The sequence below is a fragment of the Tachypleus tridentatus genome, chromosome 1 (genome assembly GCF_004210375.1).
Source record: "Tachypleus tridentatus isolate NWPU-2018 chromosome 1, ASM421037v1, whole genome shotgun sequence".
NCBI classification, from domain to species: Eukaryota; Metazoa; Arthropoda; class Merostomata; order Xiphosura; family Limulidae; genus Tachypleus; species Tachypleus tridentatus.
Genome location: NC_134825.1, coordinates 138813352 through 138828560, shown reverse-complemented (window position 1 = coordinate 138828560; position 15209 = coordinate 138813352). Strand labels below are relative to the sequence as shown.

At 30.8% G+C, this 15209-nt stretch overlaps 1 protein-coding gene across 3 annotated transcripts in view; it reads left to right on the top strand.

Moving 5' to 3' along the window:
* Positions 1–10929, top strand: part of LOC143225412 (RNA-binding protein 4B-like) — a 74355-nt gene extending 63426 nt beyond the window's left edge. For 2 of the 3 annotated variants that reach the window (XR_013013830.1, XR_013013828.1), the window contains one exon: positions 431–10929. The gene's annotated coding sequence lies outside the window, so the exon portion shown is untranslated. Of the gene's footprint in view, positions 1–388 lie in introns of all 3 variants that reach the window. The other variant, XR_013013831.1, reaches the window with a different exon arrangement.
* Positions 10930–15209: the final 4280 nt, after the last annotated feature.

Below are 15209 nucleotides of genomic sequence, written 5' to 3'. Positions count from 1 at the left end.
ACTTTCATACAGCCTCTCCTGCTATTTGGAATTATTCTGTTTATATTTTTGTTTATTTATTGAAAAAGATTTAATTAGTTTTCCAAGTACTGGGGTGGTACAGAAAATTAACCCAGGAGAATAAATACTTAGTAAGGTTATCCATAAAGTTGAAGAACAAAGCAAGAGAAAAAATAATTAAATCACCACATGACTTTTGAGGTGTCACTTGACAGCCCAACTCCCTTGATGCATGCCTGAAATTTTGTGTCTTAATGTATAAAAATTTAAATGGTTAATTCAAACATTTTTTACTCTTGTAATAATCTTAGTTTTGTTTGTTTTTTTTACACTTATTTTAATTTGTAGGTATTCAATAGGATAAAATTTGGGAATTGTCTTTTTGTAGTGTTTGGTGAGAAAATGCCTGGTATATCATTCTGTTTTCCAGAGTCACTAGAATCCTTGTGAAGCAACAAGCCTCAGAAGCTGTGATTGTGATAAACACACATTAATTGGGAAACTACAGATATTTGAGCAGGAATGTTTATAGATTTTAAACATTACAAACTGTTCAACTGCAGAGAAATAACTTTGGATGGGCATTAGTGTTTCTGTGAGGACATTAGATATATATCTTTATCTGTGAAAAGTAAGTTTGTAAACTGTATTTTAGGTGAAACAAGAATAGACCTAGCTAGCATTCGCATCAAGTAATGTGTATTTGTGTGTCAACATAAAAGTAACTTACTCTTTGTGGACATGGACTGTTGTTAAAATATTCAATTCCAGATCAGATAGAAGAATGAATATTATTTGTAAGTTTCTAAAATTTGTGTATATAAATAACTTTATAATAACTGTTATTATAAATTGTATTGTTGTTTTGTATGTATTAAAATATATTTGTGTTAAGAAAGAAAATTGTACATATCAATCTTGTTGGCAAGTATCATAAATTTGATACATGTTAGCATTTAATTAACTTCTAAATCCAAATTTCCAGACTGATCTGAGATTAATTATAATACATAACAGTCATCATACATGTGAAACAACTAGTACACAATTATATTTTCCATTTTATATTTCTAAACACCAGAAAGAAAAGGTTCCAAGTTATTGAATGCTACAGGATTAAACATTATTCAGATGGTAAGTTTTGAAAACTTCATTATTAGTTTTATTATATGCTCTCATTGGAATGCAGCTTGGCTAGTTATCAGAACTAATTCAACATATTTACAGCTTAGGTATAAAGTCATTTAATTTATTGTAGCTTCACAATATTGTTTCTTGTTTATGAGAGTATTTTCTGAGACAAAACCTATTATAAACAATTGAGCTTTGAGGATGAGTACAACAGCTTGAAAAAAAGTTCCAGGTGGAAATACGTAATAGTTTTAATAACAACAGATGACAAAGATACATAAAAACCAAACTACAGTATAAAAATTAAAACTGATTAGGGTAGATGAAAAAAAAAAACTTCCATGAAGAAAACATTAAGTAAACAAAATACACACAATATCATGATTTGAGTTTCTGGTTGTCTGATTTGATATTTGGCTTGATTTTTTCCGTATACAAAGCTGTTAAACTATGAGAAAAAGAATCTAAATTGAAAGATTGTTGGGTTTGTCTGTGAGAAGAAATAAATATTGTGGAACTGCCTGCTGTGGTGTGCAGTTATGATAAAAGAAAAGGGAATTTAGATTTATTTCATGAGTTTTATTCAATGATTGCTATGTGGTTGGTCAGTTGATTTATTCTCAAATATAGCTAATGTTAGGGTAGAGAAAATAACAGATAAAATATGAAGTTTTTATTTAAAAAAAATATTCTTTCAGGAGGTTCTGGAGAGTATGCAACTGAAATTTGAAAAATGTAAAATAAGAAAGTGTTTTTATTCTCATCATGAAAGTCATATTTTGCTAGGAATGACTCAGTAAAGACTTTGTAAATTCAGAAACAAATGTGATAAGAAGGCTTTATTAAAAAAATACTTTTTGGGTACAACAAACTTGCAGTATTTACTATATTTAAATATATATATTAAAAAATCAAAAAATCACATGGTGATTACAAAATGATAGGAAATCACGTAGGTTCAAGAAATCAGTTTAATACAGATTAACTAGATTTCATTTGAAGATGAAATGTTCACTTTTTAAAAGTGCTTTGGTTATAGGGTATCATACTTTTATGTTACAGTAATCACAATTGTTATAATTACTGTGCCCACATATATAGTTAAATGCAAATTTTGCTGTTGTTTTGGATCGGATAATTTCTAATGAAGGTGATTGAAATAAATTGTTGATTATCTCTGTTTAGAGAACTTTTGAATGGTTGTGTAGTGTGTGTGTGTGTGTTTAAAGTTAGTTTTGAACCTGTAATCTTACACTATCAACATTAATTGGGTACTTTTAATGTAGACTTCATTAAAAGTCTGAATGGTTAATTCAGATTGTATGAAATTGAATGAAGAAACAAAGTAACAAATAGTTATGTGATAGAGAATATGTGCACACTGTTTTCATTAAATTCTTTTTTTTACATTTAATATGCATTTTAAGCAGTTTTTAACTATTCTGAATATCACACATGCTAATGCATTTTCTTAAAGTTGAGTACATTTTCAATAATTTAGTAATTACTGTACAAAATAGCATTTTTACTATTTAAAAGAGCTTAAAAAAGCACTTAGCTGCATCAAAAAGTGTTGAACAAATGTATTGAAATTTTACTAAGTGCAAGATTTACTTAATTTTAATGGTCATTATAGTTTAATTTTGGTACAGAATTTTTTCTTTTGTTTTCTTCCTGGTTTTATGTCTGATATACTATTTTGATTGACTTCATAATACATTCTATAAATAAATTGTTTGATTATCATTTAAGTATTACTTCAGCAATTCAAATGTTACTATTTGCTAATTTTAATGATTTTGGTAACTCCAAGTTCTGAAAAAATGAAGTTTTAACCTTTCTGTAAAAGTAATTTGTGTTCTACCTTACGTTTGTAATAATAAAAGGGCATGCCTGTGTGTGTGTGTGTGTGTGAACACCAAAACTCCAACAGTAAAAAACCTGGAACCTAAAATTGTGTATACAAGCTGAGTGGACCTTAAAGGTATGTGCCTGGGTATTATTATTTATCCATGTGGGTATGTATCTGTTTGTGAGGCAAACTAGCAAAAAAAACCACATAGGAAAGAATATGTGGCTGCCAAAACAAACAACTAGAAACCTTAAATTTTGCACTCATACTAAGTGGACCCTGAGGTTATGCACTTGGATAGTATTACTTATGTGCATATACATGTTTTCACTGAGGCAGTCTAGCAAAAAGCGCATAGTAAAGAAGTGGTTCTTTAGATAACTTAATATAAATCGAAGCTAGCACATTTCAGTAATGGTGCATTCCAGCAATGGCTTTTATATCATGTTTATCAATAGAAGTATAATCTAATGTTCCTAAGAGGCTATCTACTGAAAGCATAAATTGAAATATATTAAAATTGGAAAGAAAAATCGTTTTTTTTAATTTAGAGGTTCCATTAATTAAAAAGGTTAGTTTTTTATTTTTTAAGTTTAAAATCAGATGGCAAGTCAGAGGGAAGGTTATTTTTATAAACATCCTGTAAATGAATAACAAAAGTATATGTTATACTTTCATGCCAAAATGGCTTCAAATACACACACTGACGCAGTTATCTAGAATAAATCAATCTAATAACGTGAGAAAGGTCAGATACTTTTGCTAGTATTAAATATAATTTTTTTTATTAGTATTCAAGTGCTTTATTTCTTTTCAAGAAAAATATTTTGGATATTATTCTAAATATTTGACTTAAATGTTAAACTGTTTGAATTGATGTTTAGTTTCTAATATGCTTGTTAAATATTTCAAAATATGTAAGATTTTGTATATGTTTTCATTTTGTAGTACTACTTATGTATTTTATGAAATGCCAAGTATGCTAAGACAAAAAAAGAAAAAAGAAATTTGACTTGCTGAGAAATCTTTCATATTTCAGGCATCATATTATCCTTGTCTAAAACTTCTGTAAGCATTACTGTTGGATGTGTATCACCATTTTGGTTAGGATTAAATAACCTTTTTGGAAACATCTGGATTACTATTTTGTTCAAAACTAACTTGTTTAAAATTGATGTTTTGAGTTATCTAGTAGAAGTGGACTTCCATGCAACTAAAGAGCTAAACTACTGTGTTTTCAAGAATCAGAACACATGTTAAGGTAAGAATTATTACCAACCTCTCCTAAATTCAGTGGCCATAGTCATCTAAAAGTTAACTTCCATGTGGCTCGAAGTTAAGTTCCGTGCTAACCAACAATAACTGTCACATTATCTAGATTTAGATAAGCACATCTAAAATTAAATAAATTAGATGTTTTGCATTTACAATATTAATTTATAAAGTTTTTTCAAAGTAGTGACTAGGTAAGGAAATTGTATACAAATTCAGCATGTATATTTATTAGTTTTTTCCACCAGTAAAGAGCTTTACTTAATAGACAAATTTTAATATTATTTATGCAACTCTTCTGCTATAACATTTCTGCAAAAACTGCTAGTTGTGTATTAAATATTGCAGAATACAAAGGAATATTTATAATCTGTGTTAATGAAAAACATAATATTTCTGCTATTAATATTTATGGTAATGTAGTGATGCCATCATGTTAGCCTAATTGTATGCAGTGTTGAAATAGGCTCTTTTTCTAAAATTTCTTTATGTATAATTTATTTTTATTTTATATCTTTAACCTTTAATCACAATAAATCTGTAGTAAAATCCTTTTTGACATGTTTTGTTTTGGTGTGTTTTTTGCTGTTTCACTAGATAGATAATAATTTGCTTGAAAATTTGCAGGCACTCAACTATCATTACATTTGTTGACTTAAATTAAAAATGTTATTCAACTACTTTTATTTGAATTTGTCAGTTAGTTTGGCAACAAATTGCATATTATAATTCAAATTTTATTATTACATATTAGTTTATTTTTTTAAGTTTAAAAACAATTTCTTTTTAATATTTTTGTCACATGGTATGTTGAATGCAACATTGGTTCAAATTAGATGTTTGTGATGTCCAAATACAAAGCCTACAGTTTCATATGAATTAGGAATACAAATTACTGATATTTTGAAGCTACAATATAAAATAAGAACATCTTATTTTTTCTGTTTGCCAAGACTTCACTGTGTTTACTGAATCAAACAGTTGCCCTCTCCATTTTTGAAAACTGTTTTATATATATCTACTGTCAGTGACATGTGAATAACTGATTGAGAGCTCAGAATATCCCCTAAGTGATTCTTTCTCAGTGATTCTCTGATTACAAACTTTTTTATACTAGACTTCAAGCTGATAAAGGAAATCTTTAGCTTGCTTGAAATTTGCTTTTCATTTGACCCAAATATAGCTTAGTTGTTGAGCATGATAAATTATAACAGAATTTTAAAGTATTGATATAGTAGTTTGATTTTTTAGTTGTTTCAAATGTATATATAAAACCCAGAAATATTTTGTTTCATATCCTCTGCATATGAAATTGCATATGATAAAGCCTAGCAATCTGTGGCAATCAGCATCTAAGTACAAAGTTCTTAACAAGAAGAGATAATTATTTTGTATACTTCTTTAGTTACTGTTCTGTTTTAAATAAAATAAGCTTAACAACTTGTTTATAAATAGTAATAATATATTTACATATACAATATATTAGAACTAAAATGTGACTGTATTTTACAAAATACTAGTGCAGAGGAATACAGCCAAGACAGGTCAGTTTGTAAGGACTAAAGGTGAGCTTTATATTCTTGGATGTGATAACAGGAGTACTTTTGTACCATGTCGTGACTTCTAGTTTATCCACCTGAAAGTGTAATATAATAAATATATATAACTGTTATGATATTTAAACTATTTAGACTAAACATTTGTGTTTTTGTGTTAAAATTTGTTGTCATTACAGAACAAAGAAAGCATAATTTATATTTGTTTCCTAATTTTGTATGGTGGTTATGAGATCAGTTAAATCAACCAAATCTGTACAGATGTATTAGTAAAAATAACAGATATAACATTGATTTCTCACATGAAATATGAAAATGTTTTTGATGCGTAAAGGTACTTTTTAATTTTAAAATCAAAATTACTTTGCATGTTGACCAATCAACATTTGAAAACATTACTAGAAAAAAATTGTACTTTAAAAAAAATTTTTGAATGCAAAATCCATTTAATGGCAACTGTTAATGTGCAAAATTACATGGAGATGTGCTTATTAATTTAAAGTTATGGCTTGAAAACTGTCAAACACAAAATGGTTATGAGGCTGGTCCCATGGACCGAGCCACTGCTGAAAGAGTCAACTGGACACGAGATTCATTTAATATGATGTCAGCTATCCATTTCTCACATTTCAGATACCTCTTAAAATATAGCTTTGTAAAATCCTTAAATTTGAGGTATTGTATTTTGAGATCATTAGATTTAAAAATGTTTTTGAATATTCTTGAATATGAGAACATCTTCCTAAGTGATGTACTTACAATAAAGAAAAGAAGGCATTACGTGTGTTTAGTTGTTTGCCAGAAAAGTAGATGTAAGAAAATAAACTAAAACTAGTTTAATGTCAATCTGTAAGTGATACTTTAAACCAGTGTTTCCCAAAATTGAAGTGTAGCCCTTCTGGGGGCTATGAAATTCTTTCTTAAAGGTTATCAAAAATGGGCTAAAAAGAACCAAAGATACTAAATTAATTTAAATCTGAATAAACAATATGCCAAGAAAATGTTAATTAAGTGATACAGCATGTTGAAAGGAGATTTTGTTTTAACTACAGCCCTGTTTTTCAGTAGTATGTTAGTTATAGGTTGGGGACTCTGAGGTTAAAACAGATGGGGTATCACTCTTTAGATTGCAGTAACCAGCTGTATTGTATGCTTGTTGTTTGACAGATTCAAAATTTGTAAAAGAAAAGTTCATCTGACACAAATGCCTAATACAGTTAAGCTGGGTGAAGACCTCTGAAAATGATAAGCACAAAGTCATTTGATTAAAAAAAGAATTATTAAAGAGAAAATAGGAAAGTGTCAGTTTAAATGCAGAAATTTATATATTCAAAAATGCAAAGAAACAATGAGAAAAATCTAAATTTGAAGACTTTTTAGACTGGAAACAAGAAGAGATGTTAGCTTTCTGTGTATTTTGCACTTTAAATATTTGAAACAAATAAATTAGCAGCCAAGCTTTTATCTTGTTATATTGAAAATCAGATCACTCATAATATACACAATGATATTAAGATTTATTGGTTTGAATGCTTTTTGTCTCAAAACACTGCTATTTTTAACATTTTTCCAGTATTTATAAGAGTTAAAAATGTCAGCTAAATGTCTTGTACTAGGCTTGAAAAATAAATACACAAAATAGAGAATAAGGGTTTAATATTTAAACATCAGATTAACAAACTAAAAATTTGTTACAAGTAGTGTTATTTTGAAAAAAAAAAAATGCATTTACAATCCCCCACCACACACAAATAAGGAAAAAAATTAACTGTAGAACATACAGAAAAACAAAGTTTTAAGTAGAAATTATTACCCATGCTTTCAGGAGAAAACCAGATACAAGTAAATTTTAAAAATGATATTGTATATAATGACCATAATGACTGCAGCTTAGTCTTATTGAAAAATTATGACTTACAACTTTCTTAGTTTGGAATATTGTAGTATATACTAATTTTATTGTTAAAAGTACAAGTGATAAGTATTAACTTACCAAATATCAATTTCTGTCATATAAAGTACATAAATAATTACCTGGTCTGTTTTTAAAAAAATATTTCCTAATAATATCTTAACTCTAATATATTTTTTCAACAACGCAAAGTTATCAACATTTCTCCTTTTCTTTGTAATCTACATTCTTTTTAACCTTCTCAAGACTAACTTGTTCTTCTTTCTGCATATTCACAAAGTTTTGGTGAGTTGCATTCAAAACATAAACTACTTTAATTTCATGGTATACCAATACATATGGCAGAAAAATGTATCTAATAATCTGTATTTTAATAGTGTGTGAGTTTGAAGTTTTTTCCTTTACAAGTTAATATTTAATGAAAATATAGAATTTACCCTAGTGTGAGAATTATGATGTTTGCTCTGTAGGCATATTCCCTCTTCATGAATTTATTTACCACTCCTCAAAAAACGTATGAAATTCAGTATAAATTACATCATCATATAACATCACAGCTCACATAAGGAATATTTTTCATAATCTTCAGTCTTATTAGGTTACAGAGTAATGAAATAGATAATTGGATCCTTCTTGCCACACCCATCTGTCACATTGACTTTTTCAGAAATTGCCTGTAGTTCTTTTTGACATTCAATACTCTATTATTTATAACCAAATGCAACTGAAGGTTTTTCATTTATTAAGTAATGTATTATATTTCTGTTTTCTTCAAAGAAAATAATTAATTTTGCTTCTAGCTTAAGCTTGATTCCCACAAAAAACACGATGAGCTTAGATGAAGTTGTAATGGCTCTTGTCTCATTGTTAGAAAGCCAGAAAAGCTGGCAGTTATGGACATTATCTACTTTTTGGATGTTATTCTGTTGTTTGTTAGTGCATTATTTAATAAATTAAAAGATTGTTTTATGCAGTACTACCATTAAAGTAAAAAGTAGAGTTAAGTGTAATTCATAGCTGATGGCAAATAGAGAAAAAAGAAGACAAAAGTAAGTACTTTATTATTTTTGTATATTCTTTATTTTTGTTAAAGTTAGATCAGGTGAAATAAATTAGCTCGTAATATAATTTCATAGTGTAACATAGATATGTAGTTAAAGAAAAAGTGCAACTGAAAAGTGTTGAAAGAGAAGCATAGTGAGGAAACTGACAATCAAAAATGTGAATGTGTTTAAGATAAAGTTTTGAGTAAGTACTGTGCAAATTTAGACTACCTTTGAATTCAAATTTTTTTATTGTAAATTTTACTGTGAACATAATAAATCACTTCCAAATTACATTTTTCCATTGTTTTATATGATAAATGAACACAGTATCATTGTTACAATTAATTGTCATCTGTAACTGATGATGTAAGCAGTATGCAGGCTGAGCACAAATACTTGTGACCCTTGAAATATCTAATTAAGTGATGATAAACTCCTTCAGTTTTGAGGTCCAAGTTGTATGAAACTAATAATTGATTAGGATGTCTAGAATGTTTAAAAAACTTTTTTTGGAAGTTTTATGTAACATGACGGATGCAGCTCTAATGACTGGAATGATAGAACCTTTTTGATAGGTTAGAAAGCAGAGTCATATATATAAAAATTAATTTAGACTGGAGTGCAAGTTAGTTTGTTATTCAGTTAACACTTCTGCATAACTTTTCTTTGAAAAACAGACATCAAAACACCAACACTGGCCTTAATCTCTGGCTTAGATATGTTGATGTTTAGACCATGGAACCATGGCCTTCTTTCTTTAATCAAATTTTTATACTACCTAAATTTCATAGCTTTCAATATCCAATTCACCCTAATTCAACTGAATGGCAAGAGTACAGATTTTCTTGGTGTTAATTTGAGGATTAATAATAACAGTAATATGCAATTCACTTTGTTTCACATACCAAATAGAGAACATCTTAACTGCCATCATATCACAGCTTCCAAGAAAGGTGCAATTGTTGGATCATTTTACAGCTTTAACCATTTTTCTGCAAACAGGATGAAGAGTGTGTGTTATGGCCTTTTTAATAAATTATTTTCAAAATGTTAAATAGCTATACTGTTATTTCAGTGGAATTAATATCACATGTGGTTCATAATTCAAATTTCTTAACTTAAAAAGATATGTTAAGAAGAAAATGCAAAATATCAAATTTTTGTATGTCGCATACCACTTCTTATTGTATTGTTCTTTTTATGGTTTTTATACATAACCATACAAATGCGTGCAGTGGTAAACATATTAGAAACTCTATTTGGAAATATTGAAATGCTGTAATATACTTTGATTTACTGAGATGTCAATGTATTTAGTCAATTGATTAGTCTGGGTCCTTCCACTACTGAATTTTTTTAACTTCTTGTCTAGTCCCACGTACTTATTTTAACTGTTTATAACCAATAGAAAGAGTTGTTTCCTGTGTACATAAATCTGACAGTCATTTATAAAGAGCTTGAAGGTGAAAGTCATAATTTTGTCACAATTATAGATATGTAATAACTAAGTTGTTGCTCTGAACAGAATGTTTTTGTTGGGACAGTAGTAAATCTAAGGATTTACAACACTTAAAATCAGGGATTTGATTCCACCTGGTGGACACAACAGGTAGTTTTATGTGGCTTTGCTATAAGATAAACACATCGAACAGAAATGAGATTTTTTGGAAGTCGTGTACCTTTTTTAGAATGTTATAATTATCCTGCACATAAAAAGTATTTCTGATATGTACATCCCTCCTTTTACATGATTAGTTATTTTTGTTCATTGCTTCCCTCAATGCATCATTTTAACAATAGGAGTATAGTACACTTACATGATGCATGTAACTCCCTCTATGAGCCCATACTAAACTATCACTACGAAGTTTGGCAGAGACAGAAGTACCAAAAATGAGTGGGGAGGAAGGGTGGAATAAGAAAATTATAACTTTCCATATGGTACTTCCCTCAATTAAAAAGATTATCTAGAATCTCAATTTGATTAGGAGGAGGGACTGGTGTAAGTGAAAGAAGAATAAATGTACCCCTTGAAAGAGGCCAAACTCTTAAGATCAATGAGCATAAAGAAAAAATATGCAGTTAGCATTGTTAGACTCAACCACTTATTTGAGTACAGCTTTGAAAGATGAAAATAAGAAAAGGGAAAATAAAAATAAACGTTTTTAGCATTTAATAGGGAAAATGTGAACACTATGAAAATAGCCTAAATACTAGCTGGTCAAAAGTTTAAGACTAGGAAGTAATTAGAAGGACCTGGCATGGATGAGGAAAACTAATTGATAAAGCAATCTGATAAGTGGATAAACATATATGAATATGCATGACCAGTCCTGGGCAAAGTCATCTGTAGCTAAAGCCTGAGGGTAAGGTACCAGGGACCAAAATAGGGGTAACTGGTGATTGAGAGCAGTAATAATTAGAGGAAAACTGCAATTTACCAATCCTCCTGAAAACAAGAGGCTGAAGGGAACTCTCCATTGTGTAAATCTTGTAAGGGTTAGAAAGGTGATCTGCATTAAGGTTGAAAGTACTGTGGATATGACACACAATCCAATTAAGGTGATGTGCATGGGCCCAGTAAAAGAGATCTAATGTATGAAAACAGACAGATCTCAACTGGTTGTTTCCTAGGGTATTGATATAAGTCATTACTTTTGAATTGTCAGAATGGATTTATTATCAGACAAAGTATGAAAAGAAGAAGGAAGTCGTTCAAAGCCCAGTGAATGGTTAAGAGCTCCAAGACTGTATGTAAAACTCTTCACCAAAAGACCAACAATCCTAAGCCTCCTAGTGATTGATCTATGCACACTAACTCTGAAGGGATGCATTCATGAAAAGATATAAATCTGGACAAAGAGGAAGAAGTGGTACACCTGTTGATATGTGTTTTGTCAAACCACTAAAGGAGATCACCTGCAAGAGAAGACGGATCTCTAATGGGAGTATCCAAAGGATCCTGAGTGAGGTTCCATTGATCATGTGGAATCCATTGAAGGGAGCATAGCTGAGAGGGTTAGTGGTGTAATGGAACATCATGTTCCCAAAAGTGACACACTTTGCATGCAGAAACTGAGGGAGCAAAGAGGACATGGCAAATTGACAATTCCAAAGAATGAAGTTGGAGAGGAGAAGGTCAGGTCTGACTGAGTTGGTGTTGAAAAAATGACATCTAAATCCAAAATATATTGAGTAAGATGCAGGAATGTCTTCTGCAATTTCATCAACTAGCTTACCCAAGCAACTTTAAGAAGGAGCTGATTATTGTGATTGGCCAACACCTGTTGGGAGTGGGCCAAAAGTTGTCAGTTGTCTATGTGAAAATGAAAATGCAGCCCCAAGGCATGAGGATGAAGAGCAAAAGCTCACAAGTCAAAAAAAAATAAGAAGCTGAAACCAGTCTGAAGGACAAGGCTCAAAATTTGTGCAGCACCCTTCAGTAGGCAAACCAAAAGTAAGGACAAGATCACATCAAGATAGGAATATGCAGATGAGCATTGGAGATGTCCATCTTGGCCATCCATAGACCCAGGAAAAATGCCCACTGAAGAATGAGATGGAGCTTCATGGTGAAATATTGAAAATGAAAAGAAATGATTGAAGTGAGAGAGATTAATGACAGGCCTCCAGTCCCCTCTCTTTTTGGTGAACCACGACAAGAGTAAAACACTGGTGAATGATGTTGAACAGATTTGATAGACTGTTGGGTGAGGAGGTCCCATACCAGCTTTGATACACACGGGGAAATTATGGAGTTCTGAGGAGAAGGGAATGAAACAGAATTTTGAATCTTATAAAACCTAAAGAACCCAAATATAAATAGTGAAAGGACACTACCGATAAACAAAGGCCACAAGTCAAGCTCCCACCAGGCCCAAACCAATTAGGTATTCACTGGAACTATTAGTAGTGTATTGTATGTTATCTAGAAAAACAACAAACCATAGCATCATGAGAAGAAGGGGCAGGATGGAAAACTGGATTCTGCACCACACTTGACTGCAGTTGAGGTAAACAGGCTACCACATGTGAAAGGGTAGGTTGTTGCTGGACAGATGCCACCTGAGACTTCAAGAATTTTGGGACTGTATAAAATATGAAATATCTTAAATATAGAGCTATATGCATATCTTGGAGATAAGGAGCAGATAGACAGGTTCAAGATAGCATTACAACCTAAAATGTTCCAACAATATATAAACCAAGTTTGCAAAGCCAGATACAAAGACAACAAACAGGTTGATATGGAGGTAAGAAGGGACAGAATGTCCCCAAAATATCCATTAGGATTTCTATGAAGAACCTCAAACAGGAGGTGAATCGTGGAAAAATACTGCAAAAAGAGTTGTGAGGGTAAGATGGAGGTGGGAATATTGGGCATAGGTGAGACTGATGGAGGTCCACCACAAAGTTCTATACTAACGTTTAGTTCACCATTTGACCCTCTTTGACTGCAGATTTTAAACTTCAAACAGTATCCACACACAGCCTCTGCAAGAACCCAGAAATTGATACCCCACTTGATGGGTTTTGTTGTTATTTTTTATAAATATTTGAAGTAAACCAATTCTATATTTTGTGTCCACCACCTATTTATCTATAGTTAATTCTCTGTTTGGAGAGTAGTTGGGGAAAAAAGGACTTATAGTCATTGTTTGGGTCATTTCTAGGAAGAGTATTAGTATTGTTATTTAAAGTAAGTAGACGTATATAGATACAAACCTGCCCCTAAAGATGTTAGTAAATCAAGGATTAAGAAAAGTAAAACAGGTAGACCAATAGGTAGAAATATAAAAATTATAGCTTAAATCCCAAAGCTGTAATCAAACCCAAGTGTGATAAAATCTCTCCAAGAGGAACATCATTCCATTTTACTTTTTTGAGGTCTGCTTTCTTGCTTATGTCTGTCTGGTTTGCATACTGATTCAGTTCACTCACTATTATATTTAAAGTAGTCAGTTTTATTTAAATAGGTAACCTGTCTGGATACAGATTCACCTTTATTGAATGGAATTATGTTGAGTTGCTCTTTCTTGATGGCCTGCATCCTGGTATCGTTGCAAGTGAGAGACTTCAGTTGCTGATATTCAGTACTACTACATAATAAATAACTTGTTGAACCTCTGGTTATTATTGCTATAAGGTGATCTCAATTTTACCACAATATTCAACATCAACAGTAAATAGTGTATGAGACTCATGATTTAGTTTCTGAATTGCATATTGGTATATAGAATACATTTTAATACTACAAGAAAATTACATTATAGGTGTTTTAATGGAATGCACCTGAGGAAGCTATAAAGCAAAATATTGAGTGTCCAATTAAAGAAAAACAACAATTGGATGTTATGAGGTCATTTATTTCTTGTAGTGAATAGTGTAACACTAGTCTTATTAACAAGTGCTTGTGCAATTCTGTTTTGACTTGTACAGGTTATGTAGGTTCAAGAAAGAAAGATACTGTAAATGAATAGTCATCATGATTGTGCTTGTAGGTACAGATGCAGGTTAGTTTATTGTTCCGAATCAAATAGATTCATTTGAAACTGGTCACACCTAGAACATCTTTTAATATCATTTAAATTTATTATTCCTTATATTAGTTAATACAAGATATAATCAAAAGGACAAGCATTACCCATGTTGAATGGTCATTTTCATTCAAACATAAAAGAAATCTGTAACCTACCATTGAAGGATACCATACTGCCTTGCATGCTGTACAGCACTACAACCATGCATTTTTCTCCAGTGGGCAGAGCATATGTCATTCTAGTGAGATCAAAAGGTGTAAAGACAGTAAGATCGCCATCAATTTAATGACTTTATGGAACAGATTTTTAGGAAAGCTTTCTATAAACAAAAATTACACCGTTCATAATGGAAAACTTAAAATATTTCCACAGGTAATATTCTATACTTTTGTCTTACTACCTCATTCTTTTCATATTTGTGTACATCAGGACTACTTTTGTCACTGGTCAGTGGGTCATTCATGTTCATAAGAACAACCTTTAATTTCACTTCTCATCGTTTGGACAAAAGGGATTTAGTGTCATTTGTCCCTCTTGTGGATTTTATTTTTGTCATTTTTTCTTTTTGTTTAACCTTTCTTTTCTCAACCACTGTTTGGTCGTTTCACAATTCAAAATGGAAGTGTTTCTTCCTCTTTTGGTTTTACCTTGAACTACAGATGACGAAGATCAAACTCTGAGATGCCTTTATATACATTTCAGTTGCCCCATCTTTGCAACATTACTCATTCAATAAGTTCAGATGCTGTTTCAAGCTGTTCCTCTCAGAATATTTTCAGCTTCTTATGCTTTCAGCTAAGTGATAGGAATACCTGATTGACACATCCAGTTTTAGATTTCAGTTCCATTATTACATGGATGATTGGCTCCCACTTGGCTCTTCTTGGGAGGTCTCTTCAT